Source organism: Hippopotamus amphibius, chromosome 8 (assembly GCF_030028045.1).
Source record: "Hippopotamus amphibius kiboko isolate mHipAmp2 chromosome 8, mHipAmp2.hap2, whole genome shotgun sequence".
Taxonomy (NCBI): domain Eukaryota; kingdom Metazoa; phylum Chordata; class Mammalia; order Artiodactyla; family Hippopotamidae; genus Hippopotamus; species Hippopotamus amphibius.
Genome location: NC_080193.1, coordinates 139,416,030 through 139,424,609, shown reverse-complemented (window position 1 = coordinate 139,424,609; position 8,580 = coordinate 139,416,030). Strand labels below are relative to the sequence as shown.

Genomic DNA, 8,580 nt, shown 5'->3' with positions numbered 1-8,580 from the left:
GACTAGTAAGTCAGATAGAACTGTGCCTATATCGCAGATTGGTGAAAGTTTCCTTTTCAGGAAGGCAAGCTAAAGAAGTGAGCAAGGCTATTTTTAAGGTTTTGCAAAAACTTTATCTAGTGTTTTCTCCTATCATTGCCCCTTTTCACATTTCTTTACATGCATATTCACAGCTTTTTCTTTTTGTAGGAGGAGAAAAAAAACTACCCTACGATTGATCAGAATGTTCATTTCAACCTTTGTAAGATTTGTTGTCTTTAATTAGTTGAAGATCGTGAAAGGGCCCTCACATGACATTAGTGGGAGGTATCTGTGTGACTGAGGGCAAGATTTGGCCCCAGGATTTTTCTAACAAGTGTTGCAATATTTTTAAAATGTCATATATTCTATATATAGTGACTGAGTTTTAATTTAATGTTCTTTTAAAATTTAAGAATAAAGAGAATTAGTCAAAGGAGTAAGTCTTGGTTGAGTATGGAGATGTTGGCAAGTGCTAAGCATGACATCAGCCATTGTCTTAACAAAGAGTCCCCTGTCCTCTACCTGTCAGGTATCCCTATCTAAGGTAAGAGGCAGAATTGGAACCATTATAAAATAGTCTGATTGTGTAAGAAGGGTCAGTTAATACAGAACTGAAGAGAGAAAGGCAGTGAATTTTCTGTTATCTTAATTTTCAAACCTTGGTACTACTAAGATGTAATCACAAAACGGTATTTTAAAACAAAAGGTTAAATGTTTATTAGTTTTGATCTATCCAGATGATTGCTATCAGAGGTTCTCAAACTTTACTTGACATCAGAATACTCTTGGGATAACTGTTGAAATGTAGATTCTTATTTATCAGGTCCAGGATTCAGACACTGGAATGGAGACTGGAAATCTGTATTTTAAGATGCAGATTATCTAGAATAACTTAGGTGATGCGTTAGTTTGCTAGGGATGTTATAAGAAAATAACAGTATGGATGGCTTATACAACAGAAGTTTATTTTCTCACCATCCTGGAGGCTGGAAGACCAAGATCAAGGTGTCAGCAAGATAAGGTCTCTCTCCTTATCTTGCAGATGGTCACCTCCTTGTTGTGTCCTCACACTGTCTTTCCTTTGTGCATGTGCATGTTTGGTGTCTTCTTGTGTATCCAAACTTTCTTTGCTTATAAAGACATCAGTCAAAGTGGAATAAGGCCTACCCTAAGGGCCTCGTTTTATCTTAATCTCCTCTTTAAAGGCCCTATCTCCCAATGCAGGCACATTCTGAGGTATTGAGCGTTAGTGCTTCAACAAGTGAATTTGAGGACACAATTCAGTCCATAACAGGTGATACATGTAAAAACATTCTAGAAAGCCATCTCTTTAACATCCGAGACAACCTAAGTAATATATTGAGAATTCGTTCCCTCCTACACTGTTTTCTGAAAAGTCTCTGGTCACTGATTAACTATCCTTGAAAACTTGCCCCCCACCCCCCAAAAAAATTGGAATTGGGTTGTCCCACTACTGCTCAAAATGCAAATGTTTAGGTTCATATCTGAGGCGTGGTACTACTCTCCAGCCCTTCGTTAATCAAAGTCAACGAAAAAAAGATCCCCCTTTGCTCCCTGGGAAGTCCAATGAAAAGAGGAGTCCTGATCCAGGCTATTGATATGTAGGTAAGATCTTTTCATCTGTTTCTGTACAAATACCATGAGAAGGGGTAGACCAAACATGCCTTAGGCAAGAGTTGTATTTTTAGATTTTATGTAAAAACATTTTTGGAAAGTGCTTATATCATTGACACTGTTGCAGCAGCAACTTATTAGGACACTTGGAACCACATTTATGAATGTGACCACCACTTTCACTTGATAATTTGTCTTGAGCTGTCCTATCATTATAGCATATAAGAATAGGCTTTGCAACCATGTGATAGAAAATGCTTTCCCTGTAAGGTTAACAGAAGGTGACCTTTCCCATATCCTATTAGTAGAGCCCTCCAGAACAGATCCTATCACAAGCAGGGACCAACAGAGAGACCACTAAAGGAACCTCTTAAGTGGACAGCATGGAAGATTTCACAGGGTAAATATTTCTTGTCATGCAGAAGAGTGATGGAGATTTTTAATATCTGAAATTCTTGTAGTTCACTACAAATTGTAATTTATGTGATAATAAACTTTGCATAGATAAGTTCACAACTGAAATAATTTGTTCAACAAAAAGGTATAGGCACCAAAGAGATATATATTAATTCATTATTCATTGAAGCATTTCCTCTGATATTGTATTACGTTTCTATACTTTGTTTGACTGTAAAAGACTTCTGGGAGCACCATAGTAGTGAAATAAAGAATGAAGTCATGTCAAAGTAGCTCAGGGGAACAATACCTCTTTCCCACGTAATGATCAAAGAATTTAAGCAGAATTCATGTTTCCTCCCCCATACACTATTTTAAAAAACACTATATATTTTTTCAAATTATAAAACAAATGTGTTTGTATAGAAGACAGCTTTCAAAAAGCATCCACTAACAAGGATCACTGTTATCATTTTTGTAGATATTTGTCAGTACCTATTGATGTGTTTTTCTTTCCTTTTCAATTTTTATTACAAATTGGCTACAAAATTACCTTCACAGCTCAGTTGTCTTTGCATGTGTAAAGGCAAGTTTACACCTAATTCAACACCTCCATCAGGGAGTATAACTTAAAGGGAAAGGTCAACTTCATATATTTTATAAGCTCTTAAATGTCAGAAATTTGTCTTCTACATCTTGTTACATAGTTAATAATCGGGAATGACAATAATTGAAATTAGAAACAAATGTTTTATTCTACACCAGAAAAAGAAAATAAATAGAATTATTTGCTTTGGCAATGACTAAAATGTTCTAAATAAGATCTATGGATTTCTAATCACTGTGTCCCTATTTCATGCTTTCTCTTTTTTGTAGTGACCTTTTTCATTCCTATTTTCCTCTATTACTCTTCTCTTTTTGATCTTCTGCTTCTGTGCTTTGTTTTTAAAACTTTTTTCTCATTCCTCTGGTATTCCTAAGATGTGGGCTCAGTGCCTGGAATATAGGAGATGCTCAGTCATTAGCTATTTTTCTAGCTAAAGAAACAACATCAAAATATTTTATATGGCCCCAGAACTATGATAGGAATTTAGATTCAGATATACAGTGCTAGATCTGCATGAAAATCTAGGAATTTTTAAATTAGAGTTGGAAAATAGGTTTCTTTCCAAGATTCCACTGTAACTGACTGGTTAGGGCCCCATTTGCTGCTAATTTTGCATTTATCTCTTTTTTTTTCTTTTTTTTAAGATTTCTTTTGAGGTGGATCATTTTTGAAGTCCTTATTGAATTTGTTACAATATTGCTTCTGTTTTATACTTTGGTTTTTTTGTTTGTTTGTTTGTTTTGTTTTCTTTTGTTTTAGCCCCAAGACATGTGGGATCTTAGCTCCTTGACCAGGGATCTAAGCCACATCCCCTGCATTACAAGGTGAATTTTTAACCACTGGACCACCAGGGAAGTCCCTAACTTTGCATTTTCTAATCACTCTACATTCTCTAGCTAGGGGAGTTCATCAACCTCATTGTTGTAGAAGTCCTCAAACTCCTCTACTCCACTTTGCTTGTTCTTTGATATCTTAAAACTAATGTCTAAATATGACCTCTTGACTCCTGTCCCCATCACCAATTATGCAATTCCATATACGCTTCCCTCATAGTCTTTATTTCAGGTAAATTTATTTCATCACAATTTACACTGTTGCTTTAAAGTAGGAACCTGAAAGTTACCCTTAATACCTTCCTCTCTCCCATACCCTTCATATCCAAGCTATCAGAAAATCCTTTTTACATCCCTCAGACGGCCTTTAGGTTTTTTTGCAGAAGAAATTGATCCACATGTAGCTGTAGGCTCCATATATCTGGAGGAGGTAAGTTCAGAATCTTTCTACATCGCCATCTCGAACTGGATTGGAACGTCCTTTTTTGCTTGTTTTTATGAAATGTTTTATAACAGTTTTAGGTTCACAGAAAAATTGAGAAGAAGAAACAAATTTCTGCCCTCGCAATAGTATAGACTACCCCATTGTCAGCATCTCCCACTAGAGTAATGAAATTGTTATAACTGGTGAACCTACGTGGCCGCATTATAATCACCCCAAGATTGTAGTTTACGTGACAATTCACTCTTGGTGTTATGCATTCTATGGGCTTTGACAAGTGTATTATGACATATATCCACCATTACAGTATCATATATAGTAGTTTCATTGCCCTAAAAATCCGCTCTGCTCTGCCATTTTTAGCCCTCCCCAACTCCTAACTCCTGGCAACCACTGATTGTTTTACTGTCTCCATAGTTGTACCTTTTCCAAAATGTCATATGTTTGGAATCATACAGTATGTAATTTTTTCAGATCAGCTTTTTTTCACTTAGTAATATGCTTCTAAGATTTTTCCATGTCTTTTATTGGCTTGGTAGCTCATTTCTTTTGAGCTCTGAATAATATTCCGTTGTCTGTTTAAATCACAGTCCATTTATCCATTCACTTACTGAAAGACATCTTGGTTGCTTTCAAGTTTCGGGAATTATGAATAAAACTGCTATAAATATCCCTGTGCAGGTTTTCTGGTGGACATAAATTTTCATCTCCTTTGAGTAAATACCAAGCACTGTAATCACTAAATCGTTTGAAAGAGTATGTCTACTTTTGTAAGAAACAGCCAAACTGTCTTCCATTTTGTATTCCCTCCAGCAGTGAATAAGAGTTCCTGTTGCTTCACATCCTAGCCAGCATTTAGTATTGTCAGTGTTCCAGATTTTGACCATTCTAATAGGTGTGCAGTGATATCTCAATGTTGTTTTTAAAAATTTGCATTTCCTTGATGACATATGATGTGGACTACGCTTATTTGCCATTTGTATGTCTTCTTTGATAGGGTGTCTGTTAATGTCTTTGGCCCACATTTTTTTTTTAAGAACTTTTATTGAGATACAATTAACATACAATAAACTGCATATTGGCCCACATTTTTTATTTGAGTAATTTGTTTTCTTTTTGTTGACTTTTAAGCATTTTTCAAATATATTTTAGATAACAGTTTTTTTATCAGATGTGTCTTTTGCCAATATTTTCTCCCAATCTGTCTTCTCACTTTCTTGACACTGTCTTTCACAGAGTAGAAGTTCTTAATTTTAATGAAGTCTAGTGTTTCCATTTTTCCTTTCATGGGTCATGCAACTGGTATTGTATTTAAAAAGTCATCACTGTACCAAATTCATTCATATGTTTCCTAAATTATCTTCAAGGACTTTTATATCTATGCATTTACATTTAGATCTATGATCCATTTTGAGTCAATTTTTGTGATGGGTGTAAAGTCTGAGTCTAGATTCAGTTCTTTACACGTAGATGTCTGTTTCACTACCATTTGTTGAAAAGATGATCTTTTCTCCATTGTACTGCCTTTGTTCCTTTGTTAAAGATCAGTTGACTACATTTATGTAAGTCTGTTTCGGGGGTCTCTGTTCTCTTCTATTAATCTGTGTATCTAGTCTTTCATCTATACCATACTGCCTTCATTACTATAGTTTTATAGTATGTCTTGAAGTCAGGTAGTGTCAGTCCTCCAGTTTTGTTCTTCTCCTTCAATACTGTGCTGGCTATTCTGGATCTTTTCCCTCTCTATATAAACTTTAGAATTATTTTTTGATATCCACAAAATAACTTGCAGGGATTTTTTATTGGAATTGCTTTGAATCTATAGATTAAGTTGGGAAGAACTGACATCTTGACAAGATTGACTCTCCTATCCATGAACATGGACTATCTCTCCATTTATTTAGTCCTTCTTTGATTTTTGTTCATCAATTTTGTAGTTTTCCTTATATAAATCTGTAAATATTTTGTTAGACTTAATTATTTTACTTTTGAAGGGTGCTTATCTAAATGATACTGTATGTTTAATATCAAGTTCCACTTATTAATTGCTGGTATATAAGAAAGTGATTGAATTCTGCATACTAACCTTGTATCCTGCAACGTTAATATGATTATTAATTCTGTGAGTTCTTTTGTTGATTCTTTTAGGTTTTATACCTAGACAATTATGTAATTTCCTGATTGATATCTTTTCTTATAGTTTGGGGAGTATTTTCTGTGGATTCTTTCAGATTTTCTATGATGTCATCTGTAAACAAAGACAGTTTTTTTCTTTCCAAATCTGTATATCTTTTATCTCCTTTCCTTGTCTTATTGCATTAGCTGAAACATCTAGTACATTGTTGAAAGGAGTGGTGAGAGGAGACATTCTTGCCTTGATCCTGATCCTAGTGGGAAAACGTTGAGTCTCTTTCTTTCTTTCTTTCTTTCTTTCCTTTTCATTTCACATAAACAATTGAGTATTTTATTTTAAAATAAAAGCTTTAATTTCAAAATTTTCTAGTTGCCTTTTTACTACAGGCACTATAATTTATCATTCAATCCAGGACTCTTAAAAAATTATATATAACTTACATATAAGTAAAACACAGACATCTTAAGTGCATAGCTCTGTGAATATTTACACATTGGTGCATCTAAGTAACTGCCACCCAAAACAAGTAAGCTTACTTAAGTATGCTGAGACAAGAGGCATAATCGGGACTGATTGCTTCCTTGTGACTACGATTCTTTTGGGCAGGAATATGATCAGTGATATATTGTATCACATCAGGAAACACATTTCTGCTTGTACTATTCCTGATGATGATAAGTTTGAATACTTGGTTAAGGTGTACATAACCAAATTTTAACTCTTCCCTGTAAGCCCCATCTTGCCCAATGTAGAAATTTACTTGAGGCACTTTCAAGTAAATTGATTCCATTCAGCTAATTTGCATTTTTAAAATGTCCCCATCTCCTTTCTCTTCTGCTCCTTTAGGGCTGGGAATCTTTGGAGAGATAGCCACTTCCACTTTTGTTTCCCATCAGTTCACAGGCTTTTTTTCATGCAACCCTGGAAGCAGGCTGTGCACCCTGGAAGCAGGAAGCATGGAGAGTGCAAAGCAGCCCAGAGATCAGCTCTAAAAGGGTACCATGGAGTTGGTTGTAGTCACTTCTCTGTCATTAATTATAATCATAGCTGTACCCTTTTTACTGGTATTATGATCTCACTGCAGTCTTTTTGTTAATACTTTATTCCTGTGTATACACTCAGGCTACAGCATATTGTCCTCCAGGTGTGGGGGTGGAAAATTGCTGGCAGGTAACAAGAAGAGTGCAGACGCCCTCCGTTTTTCAGGAACCCAAGCTTGTCTGGCATGAAACTGTAAGTGAACCCAGCCTTCTGTGTTAGCAGGGAAACTTGTCCCATGGACCACGCACCACCGGACCCCCAGGTCTCTTGTGTTTGCACGGACTCCATCTTCACAGCCCGGGTGTCATTCTGCTCCAGGATGCAAACACAGCTTCTGGGTCAGGGGCAGAAGTTGCTAAAACTCCCTAAAAAGCAGGAGCTCCTTCAAGGGCAAGTACTCGCTCTTTAGGAGGAGCAGCCCCTTCGGAAGACATCTTTTTATCAGAACATTCCCAAGGTAGTTCCCCCTTATCCATCTTTGATTTTCTTCTCTATGGTTATAGGATCCTTGCCTCCCCTGATGTGGCAGGAATATTTTTTGATGAGGGTAAGCGTGTTCACAGACTTGTTTACATCTGTCTAGCTTTGGGTCTTTGGTGCTCAGTGTTAATTTCTGGCACCAAGCATGCACAATGTTCCTGTGGATCAGGTTGACAGGCGGCAGCATAGAAGGTAACGGAGGCGTCTTTCTTCTGAGGTTTCACACTATCACGACATTGTGGCATTTTTCATGGACAGCAAGTTCTGTTATTTTTTATAGATCTTTTTGTTTTGGTCCCCTTTGCCGAGTTTTCTGGTATATCTGGTTCACCAGAAGCCCCCTGTCCCTCCTCAGCGTCTACTGATGTAAGTTTGAATTTGCAACTCATATATTCTTCCTCTGATTCCTTTGTGGAGTTGCACTCCTCGTTGTTGGCACTTTCCATGCTCAGGAAAGTCAAGATTGATACAACGAAGATTCTCCTTACTTCTGAAAATCAAGCTTTGGATTTCTCACCATTAGGTATGATGTCAGCAGTACGTTTTTTGGTAGATATTCTTTATCAAGTTGAGGAACTTCCTCTTTATTCCTAGTTTCCTGAGAGGTTTTTCTTTTCTTTTTTTTTTAAATCATGAATGGGTGTTGGATGTTGTCAAATGCTTTTTTTGTGTCTATTGATATGATCATGTGATTTTTCTTCTTTAGCCTGTGGATGCGCTATATTACACTAATTGATTTTTGAATGTTGAACCAGACTTTCATGTTAGTGTGTTAGTATGGTGTATTTTCTCCTTCCATTTTTTAAAATCGGTACGTGTTTTTATATTTAAAGTGGGTTTCTTGTAGACAACACATACTTGGGTCTTGTTTTTTGATCATCACTGACAATCTCTTTTAATTAGTGCACTTAAATCATTGATGTTCAAAGTGTTGTTTATATCGTTAGTTTCATACACCATATTCATTCCTGTTTTCTGTTTATTGCCCTTG

General features: G+C 36.1%; 1 pseudogene; it reads right to left on the bottom strand.

Moving 5' to 3' along the window:
• Positions 1-7,143: 7,143 nt before the first annotated feature.
• Positions 7,144-8,035, bottom strand: LOC130858078 (developmental pluripotency-associated protein 4-like; annotated as a pseudogene).
• Between the last annotated feature and the right edge of the window lie 545 nt (positions 8,036-8,580).